Here is a 21,214-nt window from a genome sequence, read left to right as displayed (position 1 = left end):
GCAGGCAAAGGAAAACAAAAAACAAAACCATATTCATCTACATACTTTAACATTCTTCAGTATATGAGAGCTATTAAGAAAATGGCAGGCTAGCGAGATGGCTTAGAGATTTAGAGCACTGTCTGCTCTTCCAGAGGTCCTGAGTTCAATTCCCAGCAACCACATGGTGCCTCACAACCATCTATAGTGAGATCTGATGCCCTCTTCTGGTTTTCAGGGGTATATACAGGCAGAAGATTGTACACATAATAAATAAATAAACCCTAAAAAAAAAGAAAAAAAGAAAAAAGAAAGAAAAGAAAATGGCAATATAGTATAATTAAGTGCAGAAATCTCACATGAAAGAAAACTTTTTTTGGGTCCAAGATAAAAAGATATAGGATATCTTCTTCATAATCACACAGATCTCTATATGGTGTAACTACACATTCAGAGAATCAATACACAAACCAACTGTGGCACACATATAAGCCAGAACGCTATTCAGCAGTACAAAGGAACAGACTCTTGATACACAAAGCTATGCTGATGAATCCAAAATGCATTATTCTGAATGTGCTAGTTAGTTTTAACCATCAACTTTACAGTTGCCTGAAAGTCTTGATTAGAAATTATTTGTATCAGATTGGCCCGTGGGCATATCTGTGGGGAATTCTCTTGATTGCTACTTGATGCAGGAGGACCTAGCCCATTGCGGGCAGCACCATTCCCTCGGCAAGGAGTCCTAGACAGGGTAAGAGGGATGAAATCCGAGAACAGGACAGCAAGGCTGAGCTTGTTTTCTGCTCTTTATTGTACGTATGATGTTACCAGATGTATGAGCTTCTGCCTTGACTTCTCTGAAAATCATGGTCTTGACATTTGAAGCCAAATAAACCCTTTCATTCTCTATACTGTATCTGCCATCACAATAGAAATCTAGAACATTAAAATCGAACTGTCTGCATACTCTATAACACGGTGGCTTGGATGTCTGTGTGCCATAGAAATGCATGGTGGGAAATCTGCAGGGCATGTACTGGCCAGAACTGAGAGAGCACCACAGTGAGAATGGAGCACATCATCTCGGTTTTGATGCCCCGTTTAATGTTTAAAACTATGATTGTATGCGCGCACACATATACAAGTGCACAGGCTTGCCACAGTGCCCTTGTGGAGGCCAGAGGACAACACTCAGGAGTCAGGTCTCCCCTTTCGACACGTGGGTCCTGGGGAATTAAATGTTTGGTTGCAAGCATCCTTCCCTGCTGAGCTGTTGTTCACCCTCCTCCATTTAGTCTTTTATACAATTGAAGAAACTGATGATGCCTTAAGCGCTTGGGCAAGTTATATCATAATAAAATTGATTAGTAATGAATTTTTAAAAAAAAATTCTTGTAAAGGGAAGCCTCCCTCCAGTCTCCTTTTGGTAATTCCACATGTGAACAGAACACCGCATCCTTATTTGTTTATGTATCAGGTCCACTTAGAGAAAATGAATTGTATCCCACCAAGTTGTTCTTGCTGGTTTGTGTTACTTGTTTTTTCCAACCACCTGGAACTCACAGAGATTCTAGAACATTCTTTTGAGAAAGCAAGAGACTAGGTTATAATGGCGTCTAGTAATGTCTTGGATTAGATCTTTATCCCTCAGGGTACATCAAACAAGACCCACAGAGCTTCAGACACTTCCGGCATAAGCAACAGGGTTTGATGGACAACTTCATGAGAGATATAATCTACACAGACTCCAATCCTTCCCTGAATTAAGGGAATCAAGCTACACATGCCACTAGTGAAGTGACAGAGTTAAAACCTTCTATCTCATGAGGCACAGTGGAAAAAATAATTTGGAGCGAAGTGATGATTTTTGTATACACATACAGGAAAGGCTATGTGGAAAGGGAGGCAGGTCACTTCAGGGTGGCATAGGTTACGGAGTTGGTGCCAATAAGAATATAGCCGGTGGTGGTTGAGGCACACACCTTGAATCCCAGCACTCAGGGAGGCAGAGGCAGGTGGAGCGCTGTGAGTTCAGGGACAGCCTGTGAGTACAGAACAGCCAAGGCTACCCAGAAAGACCCTGTCTTGACCACCTCCCCACATAAAATATAAGGCACAGAAAACAATTAACTCCAAAACATAAAGCTTTTCAAACACTAGCCCCTCCCTCTGCGTGGCGTAGTTGATATCTAATGTACCAAGGCAACCAGGGATGCTACCGTCAGGGTTTGTGATCTTGTTGGGGAAGAGGGAGCTGCTGCTGCATGAAAAGACTAACCGAAGGCAGGCGCTATAAATTGGGGAACACCACCATTGTATGAGAGGTGACAGAATTCTCTCTCCCGATGATCAGCCTACAGGTATCTGATGAAGATCTGACCCACTGAGGCAGGAGAGAGATGAGTGTGGGCTTCATGACACTGGATCATGAGGGGGTGAGGCCAAAGAGATGTAGGAAGACAAAGCTGGTCCCAGAAGTGTATCATTAGTGGTATTAGTGCACTAAACAGCATGACCTTGAGACTGGTCCCTGGCTACCAAATCTTCCTTGCTGTTTGCCCACAAGCCCAGAGCCCAACTCTTCCATTGCCTTGTAGGGCTTCCAAAATTCTGAAAATTTGTAATACTTAGTATTAATTTTTGCTTAATTTTTATGATGCTTGTAACCTCAAAGCTGCTGTGCTGTGACCTGCTGTTTGAGATTGTCCTTGTGTTACACTCAAGGGTGAAATTGTGTTTCTTGTGTCAGTTCCATTTCGTATGCTTAAAAAATTTTTTTTGAGTAAGTTAGGGAAATGGCTCGGAGCTTAAAGTGTTTGTGTGAGCACAAGAACCTGAGTTTGGACACCCCAGACTTCACATAATTGCTGGGTGAGCCTCCCTAAAATTCCAGCCTTGGAAAGCAGAGACAGAATGTGATGGTTCAAATGATAAATGGCCCCCATAGTGTCAGACATTTGAACACTTGGCCCCTAACTGATGGTGCTGTTGGAAGAAATTTAGGAGGTGTGGCCTTGTGGGAGGAAGTACGTCACTGGGGGTGGGCTTTGTTTCATGGGAGTAATAGAAATAACAGCCATAGAAAAATAATACACAGGGGCAAGCTGGCTGGTAGGACTAGCAGATCAATGAGCTCTGAATTCGATTGAGAGAGCCTGCCTCAATGAATAAGGAGGAAGATCTGCAGAGGACAGCTCTGGTCTTAACCTTGGGCCTCCATACACAAACATGTGTGCACACATTTGCCTGTACACACACACACACACACACACACACACACACACACACACACACACTGATAAGAAAGAAGAAAGCAAGGCGATCTCTGAAACAATGAAGCAGCACGGACACACTCTTCTTTCCCCTCTTAGCAAATTTCTAGGGAATTCTAACAGGAGACGGCTATAGCAGTCCAGCACTGGTAATCAGGCTTAGAGTAACTGAAAATGACAGAAACCACTCAACACAAGTCTCCTGTGTTAAAAATGAAATAAAATCTTTTGTTCGGTTCTGCTAAAGTCTTTTCAGTTTCCTCCTTTCCCCCTTTAGGCCACGTGCGGTTAACCTGTGAGCGTTGGTGTGACAGGGCACTCTCTTCCCAGGCCTGCTGAGTGTTTAGGTACACAAAAGTCATGCAGCACTTTCCCCCGTGTCCTTACACTTTTCACGCTGCCCGTACATGCTGACTTAGGAAACCAAGGCCTAACTCGGAACAGCCTCCCTCTGAATTCTTTCCCAGCCGTTCCAACCTACAGCTGAGCATAGCCATGGTCATAGCCTCGGGTGACCTCTGCTACACTAAGCACGTGCATCTACGATCATGTGGTGAATCCATGTAGCCTTCTACTTTGAATTCATCCTTTATATTTTATACACATTTGCTCTCTGTGCCTTGTCTGTAAACCATACGACTCTGGCAGACACTTAGTGGATGCTCAACACTGAGACTAATTACCATGAAATAAGTTATCTCTTCCCAGCCAAGCAGGATCATTTCCTGGGGAAATGAATAAAGCTATATTTTACAGGGAATATGTTTATTGAACATCTGCAGCAGCTTGTCACACATATTAAAAACTGTCTGGTTTCAAGTCAGACTTGGAACACAAAAATCCTATGTCATTCTGAAAGTCTAGAGCTAGAAGGTATTTATTTATTTATTTATTTATTTATTTATTTATTTTTCCACCCAGGACAACAGAGGTGGGAAGAAAGACACCCACTGCCGTCCGGTATACAGAACAATGTCTTCGGGTGTTTACACACTTGCTTACCTGTAGGATCTGCTCTGGAGTATGGTGGGAAAGTGACAGAAATCAGAGGGTGTGAGATGATTCATCAATGGCTGACACAGCCACTGTAGTCAGGAAATGAGAACGGGCCCCATCAGAGTCCTGATCCTTCTCCCTGCCCCCAGAGGCTGTCAGTCCTAAGCAAGTGTTGCTTCTGCGTATAGATTCCATACAGAGCAATGGTCCTCAACCTTCCTAATGCTGTGACCCTTCAATATACTCCCTCATGTTGTGGTGACTCTCCAACCATAAACTTACATTTATTGCTACTTCATAACTAATTCTGATTTTTTTTTGCTATTGTTATGAGGCTGGGCATGGTAGAGTACACCTTTAATCCCAGCACACCGGGTTGGGGGGGGGGGGTGCAGGAAGGGTGAGCAGAGGCAGGTGGATCACTGTGAGTTTAAGGCCAGCCTGGTCTACAAAGCAAGTCCAGGACAGCCAACGCTACACAGAGAAACCCTGTCTCGAAAAACCAAAAGAAGGAGGAGGAGGAGGAGGAGGAGGAGGAGGAGGAGAAGAAGAAGAAGAAGAAGAAGAAGAAGAAGAAGAAGAAGAAGAAACAAACACAAACCCTGTGTCCCCTGTGAAAGGGTCATTCAAGCCCCAAAGGGATTTTGTAAATTTGTCTTGGTGTGGACATCGTAATGCTTATTCAAAGTAAAGTGGCTATGATGTCACTGGGCCGTATGATTTTAAGAGACCCCATAGTACGTGTGGTCAGTCACTGACTGAACCATGGTCAAGTGGCACATGACTACAGGACAGCACGTGTATCAGGGACGAGGGTCTTCTGGGCAGTGGGGACTCTTAGGGATATGTGGGATTGCCACACAGTAGAAAGGGTTGAATAGTTAACAATCACATGGTAAAGGGCCCCACCCCCACCCCCTCCTACCCATTTCCTCTCCTCAGAGACAATCCTCCATGAATGAGTAAGTAAGCAACTGAGCAAAACAAGGGTGCCCAGGAAAAAGCCCAGATCCTACCCAGGAGAGCAATCACATGGAAAGAAGAACAATGGGAAAGGAAAAAATGGGGTTGGTGAAGGAGGGCGGGTGGCAGAGAATCTAGTAAAGGCAGTGTACACACTCAGGATTCTGGTGTGACTCTTAAGCTCTGGGAGTACCAACGGACACAACAATTTGATTCCTGGAGCATCCCTTAAGACCTTTCCGTGGGAAGTCCTCGTTGATAAGCATCTCTCTCCAGAGAAGACACGATTTAAGATGACCGAAGTAACAACAACAAAAGGAAGACGGCAGAAACATGTAGCCACAGGAACGATTTCTTCCCTTATTGGAAATCTATAAATAAGCCGGGCTGGGCATGGATGATGCTAGGGTCAATGGGACCTGATTAGTGTCAGTCGGTCTCCAGGCAACTGAGAACTTCCACTGTACAGACAAAATTGGATTTCTGGACATCTGTAGCTACACCATGAAACCACAGCTGGCTGTGACCTAAGTAGTTTCCCCAAAGCCACTGGCACGCACCCCGGGGAGATGGCCTGTCAGATCTGGGGCCTCTGGGATAAATCATTAAGAGAGATTTGCTTGGGTTGTGGTAAGTTCAGCCTGCTAGCAAATGGCCTTACCCTTAAGTAAGTGCCTATAAACATCCTACAGAGGTACACAGCCTGTATCATCTAATGATAAGCTTAATCAAACGCCCCTCGGGAAAGCAGCCACACAGCACGGTCCAGAGCATCTGGCCCGCACACGGTTCACAGTTTTAGTGGTAATGCTGCCTTCTTCCAGGCACGTGAGTGGAGGTAACCAGCTATAGACAAGCATTGCTTCACAGGTCACGGCTCATGTGGTGCACACCTGTCCGGGAAAGCTCAGGACACAACCCTCTGAGTTGCAGCTGCGTTAGTCACATGGGGAGACATATGCATACTGCTATCCTACCTCACCATCTGTGCCGCCTCCCTGCCTCCCTGTTAGCGTCTCAAGCTGGCCATGGCTCTGGGCTCTGACGAGGCAACATAAGACCTCTGAGGTAGGTGACGTAGACTGCTGGGGTTCCGCTGATGCTTCCCCGTGCTGGGACACCTCCACTTGTTGCAGGAATTAAGGCAGCTAAGCTATTACTCACACCGACATACATTAACCTTACAGAAAGTGAGTTTCAGGAAGTGAACCCTTCATTTGGACTGCTGTAGGCCATGGCCAGGTCACTCTATACTTGTTAGAAAAGCAGAAACGCCCAGGCCTACCCTAGACATACTAAAAACAAAAAAACAAGCAAACTTTTTTTTTAAAGGTTCTCCAGTGATATAGGCTAGAACACACCACAGTGTCCTTGGTTAATTTTTTTTTATGCCCAACAGATAAAAATCTAAACACATACCAAGTAGTGTAGCATTTAAGATACGGGTTTCTTCTTTTCCTCCCTATTTTGTTTGGATTTCTCTTGGTTAGTTAGTAAAGTCTTAAAACAGTATTTAAAAAATTGTGGGGTGTGTGTGTATGTGTGTGTGTGTGTGTGTGTGTGTGTGTGTGTGTGTGTGTATGAGAGAGAGAGAGAGAGAGAGAGAGAGAGAGAGAGAGAGAGAGAGAGAGAGAGAGAGAGAATATGTATATCGAGGAGGTATGACGAGAATGTCTGAGCCCTGGGTGGTTGTAGTCACCCAATATGGATGCTAAGAACCGACTCAGGTACTCTAGAAAAGCAACAAGGCATTAGATCTCATTATAGATGGTTGTGAGCCACCATGTGGTTGCTTGGAATTGAACTCAGGATGTCTGGAGGAGCAGCCAATGCTCTTAACCGCTGAGCCATCTCTCCAGCCGTCGCACCAAGTGTTCTTAACTGCTGAGCCATCTCTTCAGTCCAATTAAAACAATACATACATACATACATACATACATACATACATACATACACACACATACACACATACATATATGCATAAAATACAGAGTTACAAAGAAAACCAATTAAATTGAAATACAATGCCATGAGTATTCAAGAATATATAATACCATAACTCGGATGTGCTACTGTGTTCACACATTAAATCTGAAGTTATGGCAGCAAATTATGTCCTGGACTCCCTATCCTTAACCCCCTCATCCCAAACCTGGTGAAACAGGGTCCCAGTAATACACAGGCCAGCCTCAAACCTGAGATCCTTCTGCCTCAGCTTGAAGAATGCTAGAAGTACAGGTGTCCCGGCCTAGTTGACAAAACAGGAGTGATGACAGACGCTACTGAAACCTGTTTCACACACCATGTGCCAGTTCAACTAGTGGCAAAGACGTGGCCACTTCTAATGCTACTATACTATAGTGCCTGCATCTACCAGAAGTAGAAAAACTACTTTTGTGTCCTTTCTTTGAGTCATCACTCCCACTGTGGTGATTTGATGAAAATGGCCCCATAGGCCCATAGGGTTTACTAAAAGGTGTGGCCTTGTTGGAGTAGGTTTGGCTTTGTTGCAGGAAGTGTGTCACTGGAGGTGGGCTTTGAGGTCTCAGATGCTCAAGCCATGCCCAGCATCTCTCCTGTTCTCTCTCTCCCCCAGCCCATCTAGATGTAGAACTCTCAGCTCCTTCTCCAGCACCATGTCTGCCTACACACTGGCTGTGCTTCCTGGCACAAGGACTGTTGGGCAGCCCCAATTAAATGGTTTCCTTAGGAGCGTTGCCGTGGTCACAGCAATGAAACCCTAACTAAGCCATCCACCCATCTATCAGTTCATCCAATCATTTCCCCAGATGATAGCCACTGCAGTTACCATGAAGGCTTACCTGGCCTCCTCCTCATGAGCCCTTACAGCTGAGCTCTGTAGAGCCAACTTTAAGTTGCCTTCTAATACTTCCGAAGCAAGGATGTCATGCTGCAGTCAGAACGCATTACACAGAACAACCCAAATAATCCCACTTCAAAGGAAATGTGCTGTTCCCCTGGCATAGCAACTTCCAAGCAACGGTAGTCTTCCAGCAATGGCTGACACTGAGCTCTTAACTGTCCCTCCTGGGACAGGCTCTCAGTCTTTTGGACCATAAGCATCTTTCCTGGGTGGTTTTCTCACCAAGAGAAAATGACACTCCCTCCAGCCATGTCAACTGTGCTTCTCAAAATAAGATTCTTTATCAGGAAAAGCCAAATCAATTTGTCTCTGCATTTCAAAATCATATGCCCAGGGCATCTAAAGCTGCTCTGCGGGCTATTTTCCCCTCACCCAAAGTGCCATGAAAGCAAAGGGGAACTGAGCACTCCAGCCTCGGGGAGCCTCCGACACATGACATGAATGCCTCCAGAGCTAGCCACAGCTACAAAAAGACATTCTTGTTTTAGAAAAAGTACATCCCAGGAGTGCTTGGGCCATATGTTTATAAAACAGAAGAAAAAACTACAGATTGAGACACAGCTTTATGTAACAATTTTTAAATGTATTAACAGTCCTGTTTCAGGTCCATAGGAACATTGTGAAATAACTCCAATCTGCAGCTCATCTCCTTCCAGGCATGGACATATGAGCGCGCGCGCGCGCGCGCGCGCGCGCACACACACACACACACACACACACACACACACACACACACACACACGATGGGGGAGGGGGCAGAGAGGGAGGGCGCTCACATGAGCTTTCTTACTTAAGTTTGCTCACCTGAAAGAACTTCTAAACCACATCGTGTGAACACCCTATACTGGCTCATCACACAATCGTTATCTAGGTCTCTACTGGTCACCCTTACAGGGTTCATAGCCTGGGGCAGTTAATTTGGGTCATTGCATTTGGCTTGAAGGCTACCTAGAGAATCAGTGAAGCAAGTGTCCATAAGTGTCTGTGACCATTTTTCCAGGGAGGATTGATGGGGACCAACAAACTGAGTGAAAAGATCACCTTGGGCTTGGGTACAGCCCTCCACCCCTATGACGCATGTGGTAGTGGTGGTGTGGTGCCACAGGGGGATGCTTGCTCTTGCTTGCTCCTCTCTTCCAGGGCAATTGTGTTCTTTCTGCAACTGCTGCCATGGACTCCTAGCCTTTGAATGTGGACGTGCACAACCACACTACTGGAGCTTGTGGGCTGTGTTACTGAACTCTAGGCTTTGTTTGGAGGTTTCCCTGGCCCTTTGCTGCAGATGGCTATTGTGGCTGATCACGTGAGCCCATTTCATGACATCACTCTTACAATCACACAATTCTTGCTTCTGTTTCTATAGACACAACCCTAGCAATAGAGTTAGAAGTGACTGTAGTGGCAGGCCACATATAGCAAGAATCTGCCATAGCTTGCTACAGAAATTAGCACTGGGATAGTCACTGTCACCGGCTTAGAAAGGTGACTATTTGCAAGGCATGGGACCTTGGCTTTGATACTTCAGGTTTTACCTAGGTGTTGCTTCTGTAATGGATGAAGATCCCATAGGAAAAAAGACCTAAAATTGATTAAGATCCCCGCCTTGCAAGTATAGGTGACAACAAATATAAGTCACTGAAAGGCCATGGGGGTGTTGAGGTGGAGTGTCATCCTATAGTTCAGACTGTCCTGGAACTCTCTGTTCCTGTAGCTCAGGACATGCTAGAGCCTATGACAATTCTCCTGCTTCAGCTGCTTAGGCGCTGGAATTACAGGAATGAGCTGCCAGATATGGCTTTACCTCTCCTAAGAGTTTGAAGTAACTTAAGATGTGACGCTCAGTTACTGCCGCCCTAACAAACTAATTTAGAAATTTTACGTAGGGCAGAGAGATGGCTCAGTGGTTAAGAGCACTGGCTGCTCTTCCAGAGGTCCTGAGGTCCTGAGTTCAACTCCCAGCAACCACATGGTGGCTCACGACCATCTATAATGAGATCTGGTGCCCTCTTCAGGCCTGCTGGCTCGCATGCAGACGGAATACTATATAAATAATAAATACATCTTTTTAAAAAAGAATATCTATGCAAAGGCAAGTGTGGCGGTGGCATACTGGGTAATCCTAGCACTTGGGAGGTAGAACCAGGAGTTCAAGTTTATCCTCGGCTACAGTGGGAGTTTGAGGCCAGCCTGAGCTACATCACACTGTCTCAAAACAATCATCCAAATAAACTAATAAAGAATTATTCTTTATCAGTGAGCTAGGGGAAAAAAGAGGACATAAATATGGACGAGAACTATACTAGGGGGTTTAGGAGAAGCTGGAGGGGGTGGGGTGGGGTTGAGATAGCTAAGATACATTGTACAAATCTGTCTTAGTTAGGGTTTCTACTGCAGCCACAAAGCACCATGATCAAAAAGCAAGTTGAGGAGGACAGGGTTTATTTGGCTTACACTTCCACAGCACATTCCATCACTGAAGGAAGTCAGGACAGGAACTCCAACAGGGGCAGGATGCTGAAGGGGAGAAGCTGATGCAGAAGCCACAGAGGGGTGCTGCTTACTGGCTTGCTCCCCATGGCTTACTCAGCCTGCTTTCTTATAGAACCCAGGACCACTTGTCCAGAGACGGCATGACAATGGGCTGGACCCTTCCCCATCAATCACTAATTTAAAAAATGTCCCACAGCTGGGTCTTAGGGAGGCATTTTCTCAATTAAGGTTCCTGTCATTCAGATAACTCTACGTGACATAAGACCAGCCAGCACAACGTCTATGAAAGTGTCAAAGAATAAAGAAAGAACAGCCTATCTATTATTCAATGAAAACAGGAGGATTTCTGACAGAGTTGGTCACAGAGTTTGGTCAGGCCAGTGGGACCCCAATAAAAACCCACGGGCACCAAGATGTACACAGGTATGTTTCTCAGCTTTAGTGTTTCGGTCTCTCTTACATTGCTCGGCTCACTTGAGGGACAAACTGAAGCCAAGCAAGCTGTGGCCTGTGCCTTACACATCGGAGTGGCATCCTTTCTTGCTATCACCTTTTTCTCTGCAGCACTTAAACATAATTGTTTTGTTTTGTTCTGTTTTCCTTCCAGGTCTTTATTGCTCTTCTGCCAAACCGTTTTGGTTCGGTTACAATAAGATCCACATGGTATTTCCCAAAGCCAGCAACACTGGCAGTCAGTACTCTAACCCCACAGGCAATGGTCTGGCTAAATGTTGCAAGTTGAAGGCAAAGTGCAATCTGGCTAGTCAAACGTTAGTGGTTTTGGAAGGCTGACGCTTTTCTTGGTGATGAGGCCAGAAGGTAGGGGACAACATATGAACACTTCAGAGTAGGACAGCATAGGAGCACTTCCCTCAGAAAGGCAGAGATAGGAAGAAAGAGCAAGAGAGAAGGGCTGCTGTCCCATTAAGAATATAACCACGGGCTAGAGAGATGGCTCAGAGGTTAAGGGCACTGACGGCTGTTCCAGAGGACCTGAGTTCAATTCCCAGCAACCACATGGTGGCTCCCAATCATCTACAATGTGATCTTATAGCATGTAGGTATACATGCATGCAGAATAATAAATAATTTTTAAAAAAGAATATAACCACAATAATAATAATAATAATAACAACAACAACAACAACAACAACAACAACAATAATAATAATAATAATAACAAACCAGGTGTGGTGGGACTCATGCCTTTAATCCCAGCCCTCAGGAGGCTGAGGCAGGCAGATCGCTGTGAGTTCGAGGCCAGCCTGGTCTACAAAGTGAGTCTAGGACAGCCAAAGGTACACAAAGAGACCCTGTCTCAAAAACAAAAAACAAACAAACAAACAAAAGAAATATAACCAGACTCTGGAACTAGTGTCACTCAAGGGAAGGTCAAGACAGCCATACTTGCATTTTGTTGCTCACCCTGCCTCAAAGTTTCCCACTTGTTTCTGATTTGTTTAGAGATTCTCAACTGTTACCTGCAGAAGTTAATTTTTTGTTGGGGAGATAAGGTCTTGAGAAAATACAATGTAAGAATAGGCTGGTCCAGTACCTTAAAGTCAACCTACAACTGCGTCCTGTCTGCCTCCACTCTCTGCATCTGATGGAAACAAAGGCTTAGTACCTTCTATTAACATGCAACTTGGTTCTTCTCCCCTATGTTGGGAGTGGAGGGGAATTGGTGTTGAAATTAGAAAGGCAGAGAAACGGGTCCTCCTGCGGCCCATGTTAAACTTAGCCAATAGCCTCTAAACCAGTGGTTCTCAACATTCCTAATGCTAGCCCGTTAGTACAGTTCCTCATGTTGTGATAGCCCCAACCATAAAAGCATTCTGTTGCCACTTCATAACTGTTAATTTTGCTACTGTTGTGACTCATAATATAAATATCTGTGCTTTCTGAAGGCCTTAGGTGACTCTGTAAAAGGTCATCTGACCCCCAAAGGGGGTTGCAACCCACCGTGGAAAACAAGAGATCTAAAACCTGGTATTACTAAGACTGTAGACTCTGTGTTGATCCTTCTGTCTGCCAGACAAGAGGAGGCACTTTTGGTCCTGTCATATAAATGCAGGTGAACTGGTGGTTCAGGGAGAAATGACAGGGAAGGTAGATCCATCTGGAGTCCCAAGTCACCGGCTTTCAGGGCCCAACTCGCAGGAGAGGGAATCCCAGTGTGTCCTTGCGCCCAGTCACACCCGGATGGAGTATATCAGTGCAACTTGGGGCAGACATGCCAATGGGGGCCAGAAAGCCACCAAAAGAGCCATCCTGTGGTGTCCCACATGGTGCCTTCCCCTGTGTCATAGGGTAGATGCCAGGTCAGTGGGCAGGAAGGCCGTCATCTTGTTCTCCATCCCCTGAGAGAAGGCATAGCTGTCAAGAGTTCCCTTCTCTGGAAGGCTCCTGCATTGTATTCTTGCCCCTACTGCAGGGAGTACACAGACACACACTGGGCGGCCTTCATCTTAAAAGGGGCAACAAGTGAGCTGGGCATGGTGGCACACACCTTTAGTCCTAGCCCTTGGGAGGCTGAGGCAGGCGGATTGCTATAAATTCAAGGCTAGCCTGGTCTACATAAAGCGAGTCCAGGATAGCCATGGCTATACCGGGAAACCCTGTCTCAGGGGGAAAAAAAAAGACAGGAAGTGAAAAGGTCCCTTCTGACCCTGAGATATCATGCAGTCTAAGGAACTCGATGTACATTCTCACAGGAAGGAGGCCCTCTGGGAACAGGAGCTGACCCACCCAACCAAGAATGGTGGGCCACACAGCACCAGCCTTTCTGGGCAAGCTCCCTGAACTCCCTGGGGTGCCCCAGCTCAGTGCCTTGGCTTCCAGTAGGGTTGCAACAGTTATGTAAAGCAGGTTTCTGACTGTCTGAAATGCCAGGGCATACAGGAACAGCAGGTTGCTTAATCTCCAGATTGAGAGCCAACCCCTTTGCTAAACACAGGCGAGGCTCAGCCTGCTCCCATGGTGGATTAATGACCCAGCCCTCCTGGCTCCCACAACCTGACTCCTCGGGGGTTACAGGCGCCATCTTGTTCTCAGTCTTTACCTCCCAGGAGGGACAGCAGTGGTCATGTTTTCACCCTTTGCCCCTAGTTTTCATCTGTCAAGCTAAGCTCCGCCCCGACCCTTCTTTACCGACAACATTCAGTTTTAAAATACTGGAGGAGGAGGATTGAAATGTTCTAGTAGAAAAAAAAAGTTTAATCTCCAGCATTTTGTTTCCCTTGTCAAACTGGGAACCCCTCGGGAAAGATTTCCCATGTTTCTGCAGTGGACAATAAGCTACTTACAGAAGGCAGCTCTGGATACAGGCCTGCAGTTTTGACACAAGTTGAACATGAGCAAGGTCACTGGGTTTTTCTTTTCCCTTATGAGAAATGACAGTAACAATGAAATAGTATGTGACATACAGAACTGGGTGCTCATGGGAAGGCTGGCAGGCTTTCACTAAGTGTTCTTTGGGTCTCATAAGGAAAACTTTTACTAAGTGAGAAACCATATTCAGCTAACTTCTTACACATAGTGTATAGACACGTACACATATTATTATAGAGAGCATCTTTTCTAAAGTACCACTGCTAAATACTGAAGTGGCAGAAGTCTGGCCAGCACTGACTTGGTGAAAGGAGTGATGCCCCAGTCAACATGTGGCTCACAAACCACGGAGGGAAGAAAACCCAACCTTAGTCACCTACTCCACTGATGACGAACTTCCCCTGTCATACTTTCATCAACTTCCTGACCCCTGACCCTACCCCACAACACTTTTGGAGGCAGCGGCGCCATTTAACAGAGACCAAGAAACAGCTTCCAAAACAGCCCCTTATTCAAACTACTGCACACACACAAGGAGCTGTGTCGATTGCTGTACACACTGTTCAAGATTATAGAGAAACAGGGTGTTAAAAGACAGACTTTCCCCTAAGGGGGTCAGAGAGCAAATACTTTAGGTGTTGTAGGCCGGAAGTATCTGTCTTTGTTTCTCCAACTCCTTAAAATGTACAAACACATTCCTAGCTCCCAGGCCATATTAAAACAAAATAAAACAAAACAAAACAAAAAAACAGGCTAGAACAAGCTGGACTTGGCTCTTGGGCCATAGTTTGTTGGCCCAACTGCCTCCATAATGGGCTGGTTCCATTGCTCAAATGAAGTCACTACACAGAGTATGGTGTGTGTGTGTGTGGGGGGGGATCAGGCTGAAGGAAGGGTGGGAGACAACCCCAGACAAGACAGAGCAAGGCTGTGGCAGTAGAGTAGGAGTGAGAGGTCCCCTAAATGCCTCTGAAAGGTTCCCTCTTTCCATATACGCTGGCTGTGGAACGCTGAGACACACTCCGGGTGGGAAAGCAGCGATAGTGATAAGGTGTGGCTACCCAGCTCCACTGGGCCTAAAATACAAAACTACAAAATATGGCCACTACTGGCCATGGATGATAGCCTTCCAGTCAGCAGCTCCCACGGCGGCTGCCTTCTCAGATACAGCTCTGTGGCTCGTATAGGCCTTCAACTCTCAGATCCAGGCTGCAGCTCACTACCTACCTCCGAGGCTCACGTCACGGCAACCATGCTCTAACCCACCCCAGGTCAGCTCAGTTTCACAGCATCCCAACTTCTTCATGGGAGCGGGAAGACCTGTCAGTTCAGCCCTGGTACCGACCGGGAGAAGCAAGGTCTGGAAATGGTTCTGCAGGCCGGGGCTGGGTTTTTATTTCCGTTCTATTTCTCTTTATCAACCGTCCCATGCCTCCACCACAGAGAGGGTGTTCTGAGATCGGCTACCATCACAGGAGGCACAAAGCAAATGTTGTCAACTTCCCTCCTGGGTGGCTGCAGCCATGGCTGGCCCCAGTAGAACATTCCTTGTCCTCGTGGTGTGAGGACGTCACCGCGACAATTGTCAGCCCTCCATCTACCCACCTCACCTCTGTCAAATACTCAGGAGCCACACTGTTTCTTCTCATGGCTTTCCCTTCCTGACTTAAGAGGCTACCCAGAGATGGACTGCCTCCTCAGAGAAAACACCAGCACACCAGAGCTCTGCTCTGGATCTCTGTCAATTTCTGGATCTCCCTCAGCTGTTAGCCAAGCACCTCTTTTGAGCACAAACGCCAGAAGGAATTAGCAAGCCCTTTCTTTGGTTCTGAACTATAAAAAAAAAAAAAAAAAAAAAAAAAAAAAAAAAAGTAGCAATTATTTTTCAAGCCTAAAAAAATCAATTTCTGGTCAACTGTCTTCCAAGAATTTGTTCTAAAGCAGTGCCTGCTGCTTCTCGGCTGCCAAGTTAAATGCTGGTTTTAACTTACACGCTCCGTGATCCTCCCTGACTCATTTGTAAAAGTTTCCCTTAGCCTGAGACGGTCGGTTGGTTGTCAAACTGTCTTGAACAGTATCAGCACACTTCAGGCTGAGTTTGCTCATGTCGTTTCTTGTTCATTTCTCAAATACTTAATTAAAAAAAAAAAGCCACTGGGAGTTAGAAGTTGTGGCTAAGAGGACCTAGGATTCACTCTCATGCCTGCTTCCTACCTGCACCGTGAGCTGGTCAGGTGAACTCTCTCCACGGGGCTCCAGCAGCCACTTGCCCAGGCCAGTTACCAAAGTTCGCTGTGTTTTCTTTCCCTTCTCCATTCAGCTCTTCACTGAGGGTTACCAACTATCCGCAACAAGAGTGAGCCATGCCAGTGCGTGCTCCGACTTCCTGCCAGCCAGCGCTCCATGCTCTGCTGAGCGCGGAGACTCTCCGCCGGCTTCACCTGCTGAACTCAGGGCCCCACCCACCCGCAGCAGCACTCAGATCATTTTTCATTTATGAGTACATCCAGCTAAACCGTGTCGGGGAAGGAATGCGCCAAACACGGCTCTGCCGGTGTGTGAAATCCAGGCTGCTGAAAACCAGTTTAATTTTGGGATGGTACGGGGGAAACCAGCCCCAGGCAGTAGTCACGGGAGGCGTTCTTCTATAGGTCAGCTTCTGCCCTCAGCAAAGTACAGCTTAGGATGTGGAAGCAGACCACAGAGGTAGCAGACCCAAGATTTCAGGCGGGAAACCAACAAAAATATACCAAGTGTGTATTTTACATCCACTAAAAAATGTGACACCGGGAAGCGAGCGGAGAGACTTTCCATCCAGTCAGTGACCTAGGGCTTCACAAGGAGCCGAGTATATTTCGCACATTAAAGGGCTAATAGGGTGGTCTGTGGGCAAGATGATTCCTACGCAAGCCTGAGGGGCTGAGTGGGAAATGGCAGCAGCCATGTAAAAGCCAGTGCAGTGGCACACATCTGTAACTGCCGGACTGGGAGGCGGAGAAAGGGGGGGGCGGGGGGGGCCTCTTGAGCTCAATGGCCAGCTGGTGGTGTTGACCCCATAGTTGAATGTGCATATATACACTCTCACACACAGAAAGGGGGGTGGGTGGATAGAAAAACCTGCATTCAAATGGATATAAAAATAGGGAATTTGTTTCATAATGAAATTCACTGCTAAGGAAGGGCTACTTGAGGGTTTGCGTCAGCATCTCCTGTGGTGCCCCCTGCTTCTCTCGGCCTCCTCCGATCCCGAACGCCTCCCCCCATCCCCCACCCCGCATGTCTCTTGGTGAAGCACCGTGACGAGGGCCGTGTTGTGTGCTGAAGGGCGGCCGTCAGAGCACAAGGCATGCACTGGTGACTACAGGATTGACTGAAGGCCAACGCGGGATCCCTGTCCATTCGTTTGGGGATAACGCACAAGGCTGTACCAGGACAGCACCTCATTTTAATCTTCACTCCAAAAAACAGGGCGGACGGACTAGCAGGTTGGAGAGCTGGGCAGCGTGACTGACGGAAAGGATGGGTGTGGCCAGTGTGGCCATTGGAGATCATGTGATCTCACTCTCAGGAGAGCATTCTACCATTGGCCGCACAATGGTGGTCCATGAGAAACAAGATGACTTGAGCAAAGGTGGAAATGATGAGAGTAAGTACAAAGACTGGAGATGCTAGAAGCTGCTTGATTGTGGTACAAATGGGATTGCCCAGTAAACAAACATCCCCTGTGTGGTCTGACTCTCCAACTCATCTGCTCTCCTGCTAAACTGTAGGGGGCGGGGAGAGACGGACATTAAAACTAATCTTAACAGTGTTTAAAAAAAAAGAAAAGCAACTTGTCACCATGACAACAAATATCCGTTTCTCTAATCCATGTAATCCCATCTTCTATTTCAGGCCGTCTATCAAATGCAGAGACGGCTGATGAGAACACATAGCCCTGGCGAGGACAGCAGCAGCAGCAGAGATGATTTGGTTTCTCATCGGGGCACAATCAGGAAATACAACTTTACAAAATAGGCTCCCCCCCAAACCAGCACACACATAACATCATTTCTCCTCTATGGGAAAAGCTTTGCTTTACAATGAAGTGAGGGGGTCTCTGCAAGTCCGGCCAGAGACAAGGGTTGTTGGCAGCCCCAAGGCCTGAAAGGACACATGAACAATTCAGAAGGAAACGGTGTATTGTTACCACAACGTTAACAAAGCTCTCATCAGCCACAGCGAGGCAGATTTAACAGAAGGAAAGCACCTTCTGTTTACTAGTTCTTCTCAGGGTCCACTTCCAGAAAGTCAGGACCCCACGGCATCCATCTTCTTTAATTTGTCTATTTATTTTAGAATTTTATCCAATATAGACACACACGCCCCTACAAGTTACATATTGTCACAACCTGTCTTTAGTTACCTCAGAAGTTCTTCAGTTTTCAAAACTACTTTAAGAATGACAGTATATCGGGGCTGGAGAGATGGCTCCATGGCTTTCCTAAAGGGCCCGGGTTCAATTCCCAGCCCCCACACGGCAGCTCACACCTGTCTTTCACTCCAGTTTCAGGGCACCAAATGGCCTCTTCTGGCCTCTGCAGGCACAGACATGCATGCGGGGAAACATGCATATACTTAAATACATTTTTAAAAGTTTTTAGTAACAACAACAAATAACAAAGTAGGCAGGTAGGCAGGTGGATCTCTCTGAATACGAGGCCAGCCTGGTCTACACAGTGGTTTCCAAACAGGCAGAGCTATAAAATAGACAGACCAATTCTTAAAAAAAAAAAAAAAAGAAAGAAAGAAAAAAGAAAGAAACTACACATCCTCTGAGTTCTGGTCCTCCTCATAGCCAGCACATCTTTGAGAAACACTCAGGTGACTTTGTCTTTATGGTCAGGGCGCCCGTGCTGTTTCACTAGTGGGTCGGATAAGACCACTGGAGGACAAGCATCCAGTTCCCCATGCCTGGCATTCAGCTCAAAGTCTAGAGAGCCAACCTGCCCCACCCCTACCCTGGGAGGGCCCACTCTCCTACACTGACTTTACCATAAGAAGGAAGCCTGGTCCTTTATATTTACTTTTTAAAGCAGTGGAGAAAATGGGGTCAACATGTTCTTGCCCCATGAATTAAACTTCAGTTACAGTGATAAGTACGTTGTCTATTGAATATTCTATTAGTTTGTTAGGGCTGCCAAAAATCTATGGTAAAACCAGTTTCCCACCTTTGTCACGTTTTCTCATCAGAGAAATGTATAGTGTGAAGCTTTGCTTCCAGGGGAACTGCTGCTGCGTTTACTCACAACGCTGCCCTGGGGCAAGTGTAAGAACCCCACACAAGCCACCTCGCCATCCCTGTCCTCTGAGGTAAGTCCTCAGCAACTTCCTACGGTAGTAGTGACCTGAGAGGGACCCTAAAGACCAGTTCCTCACACCTTCTCACTGTGTGGACATGACAGGCCCAGGCAGGCAGAAAGCTTCCCTGGTGGAAGGTGCTGAGATTAGAGTACAGGACTTCACAGGACTGTAAGAGGCAGAGGATTGGAACATTTGCTACGTGGGTGTGTCTCCTAGAGATGACAGGGAAGGCTCACCCACGATACCTCAACGATATGGCTGCCTAAGGAAAACTTGAACAAGCTCAATGACTGATAGACATTTTATCATGGGTGGGGAAATCTCATAGGGCTTCGGAGAAACCGTCTTCCCCATGGATTGGTCCCCTAATGTATATATGCAACACCAAACAGACTGAGCAGATTGTATTTATATATTTACAAGCAAACACACACACACACACACACACACACACACACACACACACACACACACCCCTAGGTGGTTGGTGCCTGAAGAACAACACTTGAGGTTTCTTTCACCTCCACACGCGCAAGCATACGTGCGCACATACCTCTGTAACTACACTAACTCCACCACACACACATATGTACAAGTAGCACTGACCACAGAGGCCACATAGTGGAAGCATCAAAGCTAATTGTCTGTGGATGAATGGATGAGCAAGATGTACTATGTGCCCACAATAAATTCGCCATCCTCCTCCTCTGCTTCCCAAGTGCTGGCATCCTAGCCTATGGCCCGCCCAGAGTTTCTGTTTTGAAAAAAAAAACAAAACCCCAAGTTATGGAGACAGCTGCTGGGAATGTTTGCACAACAATGTGAATGTGCTTAAAAAAGAGCTTGAAGCAGTAATGTATTTGTACTTTTTAGAACACCAATGAAACCTGGCTTCCCCCCCATCTTCCCAGTTCTAGAAGAACTGTTATGCTGATTACAAAAATCACACAAAAAAGTGAAAAGAGGATCACACGCCATTAGATAAAACTCGTAAGCAAGCTAGGTGTGGTGGCGCATGCCTTTAATCCCAGCACTCTGGAGACAGAGGCAGGCAGGTTGATGTGAGTTCGAGGCCGGCCTGGTTTACAAAGCGAGTCCAGGACAGCCAAGGCTACACTGGGAAACCCTGTCTCGAAAAACCAAAAAAACCGAAACAAACCTCATAAGTGGCCTCGAAAACAACAGCTGTGAACTTCCCCACCTGTTCCTTAAGCCATTGTAATATAAGCAAGCACGGTGCTCCGGCTCCCTGTTCTGTGATGAGCGGTGATAAGGTAGAAGCCATTGGGGGAACACACTGGACTGTGCAAGGCAGCAGAGGCCTGGCCTCAGTTCCAGGCTACTCTGCAGCTACTTCTAGAGAAAATCCCACAGGTCTGCAGTCTGCGCCTCTCCTCTCAAATCCACACGTAGCCGGCATGCCCCGGCCTCGCTCACACTGGGCATCTGGCAGACTGATAGTACCATCTTGCTGGTCCTTCCCTGGACCCAGCCTCAGCTGTGGGATCTGTCCAATTCTCAGACCAGCATGCACAGCCCTCTCTCCAGCTGCTCTGCCACGTAGTCTCTGCCATGTTGAATCTCCTCTATCTGCAGAGTTACAGCGACTAAGGGTGCACTGACTCTCCGTGGCCCGCTCTCCTCTGAGCTCTGAGCAGCGTCTGCCTCCTGCCCACCTCTCCTGGGATGTCTAATAACTACACAAACTCATCATGGCCTAAAACAAAATCCATCATGTTCTGCCTCAAACACGTTCTTTCTGAATGTTCCCTCTTCCAATCGTTGCCACAGTCCTGTCACTCAACCAATGAGTCACCTGGCTCTTCTTGCCTCTATATATCTTATTTTATTTTATTTTATTTTTAATTTTTTATTTTTTCGAGACAGGGTCTCTCTGTGTAGCCTTGGCTGTCCTGGACTTACTTTGCAGACCAGCCTCTATGTATCTTGTAGT

At 46.6% G+C, this 21,214-nt stretch overlaps 1 protein-coding gene across 7 annotated transcripts in view; it reads right to left on the bottom strand.

Moving 5' to 3' along the window:
* PDZD2 (PDZ domain containing 2) overlaps nucleotides 1-21,214 on the bottom strand; it is a 377,862-nt gene that overhangs the window by 116,072 nt on the left and 240,576 nt on the right. The window contains exon 1 of one of the 7 annotated variants that reach the window (XM_084781104.1): nucleotides 16,132-16,362. The exons of the other annotated variants lie outside the window; for them this stretch is intronic. The gene's annotated coding sequence lies outside the window, so the exon portion shown is untranslated. Of the gene's footprint in view, nucleotides 1-16,131; nucleotides 16,363-21,214 lie in introns of those variants that run through there. 7 annotated transcript variants of the gene reach the window in all.

This window comes from Acomys minous, assembly GCF_964271855.1.
Source record: "Acomys minous genome assembly, chromosome: 5".
Taxonomy (NCBI): domain Eukaryota; kingdom Metazoa; phylum Chordata; class Mammalia; order Rodentia; family Muridae; genus Acomys; species Acomys minous.
This window is presented reverse-complemented; position numbering and strand designations above follow the sequence as displayed.